The 1,085-nt window shown below is 38.1% G+C and overlaps 1 pseudogene; it reads left to right on the forward strand.

Annotated features, from left to right (window-relative positions):
• The first annotated feature begins 226 nt into the window (after positions 1–226).
• LOC133067365 (dynein axonemal light chain 1-like) lies at positions 227–824 on the forward strand (annotated as a pseudogene).
• Positions 825–1,085: the final 261 nt, after the last annotated feature.

Below are 1,085 nucleotides of genomic sequence, written 5' to 3' on the forward strand. Positions count from 1 at the left end.
ACACCCTCTCCCAATAACAGTGGAAAAGTACTCAGTCCTTAAAAAAAAGAAAGAAATCTTATCATCTGCAACAGCATGGATAGACCTAGAGGATATTATGTTAAGTCAAATAAGTTGGAGAAAGGCAGATAATGCATGATTTCACTTATACGTGGAAACTGAGAAAATGAAACAAATGAACAAACAGAACAAAACACAAACAGGAGTGACAGTAGCAACTGCCAGAATGGCAAAAGCAACAACAGTCAAAGAAGCACTAGCCAGAGGGGAAGAGAAAACCAGCCAGAAGCCATCTGAAGCCAGAGAGATAAAGCTGTATGCCCAGATTCCCCTTGTAGAGAACATGGACGCATCCTTGTCCACACTTTCTGTGAGAAGCTTTCACTGACTACAAACTGCATTGAAAAAACTGCAAACCTGAATGACTTAAAAAACTTAAAAATATTGTCTTCAGGATGAAATAACACAAAGAACTTAAATGAACTGGAAGTAGTAGGGGACACATTAGAACTGTGGATCTCCTACAATTTTATTGAGAAGTTGAAAGGGACCCATGTAATGAAGAAACTGAAGATTCTCTACATGTCTAATAACCTGGTGAAAGACTGGGCTGAATTTGTGAAGCTAGCAGAACTGCCAAGCCCAGAAGACCTGGTGTTTGTAGGCAATCCCTTGGAAGAGAAACATTGTGCTAAGGAGAACTGGATTGAAGAGGCAACCAAGAGAATGCCCAAACTGAAAAAGCTAGATGGTACCCCAGTAGTTAAAGAAGATGAGGAGGAAGATAACTAACACTACATTTTCCACTTTGTGTTAACTTATTTAAATGTTGTTAGAATAGATAAGTTTTGTATAGTTGTGTATTTTAAAGATTCTGTGTGGGGCAAATGGTTCTTAAACCTCTCATTCCTATCTTTTATTCTCTTAAACCTATTCAGTATTTCTCCACCACAACAATAATACCAACCTTATATGTTCTAGTTCTCTTTCTAGAAACTATACATTTTCCGTTTTTCCTTCGGTCCCAGTTACATACTGTGTGGCCCCATCTACGAAAACCTTTATAGTCCGGTCATTTTTAACAA

This window comes from Dama dama, chromosome 2, assembly GCF_033118175.1.
Source record: "Dama dama isolate Ldn47 chromosome 2, ASM3311817v1, whole genome shotgun sequence".
Lineage (NCBI taxonomy): Eukaryota > Metazoa > Chordata > Mammalia > Artiodactyla > Cervidae > Dama > Dama dama.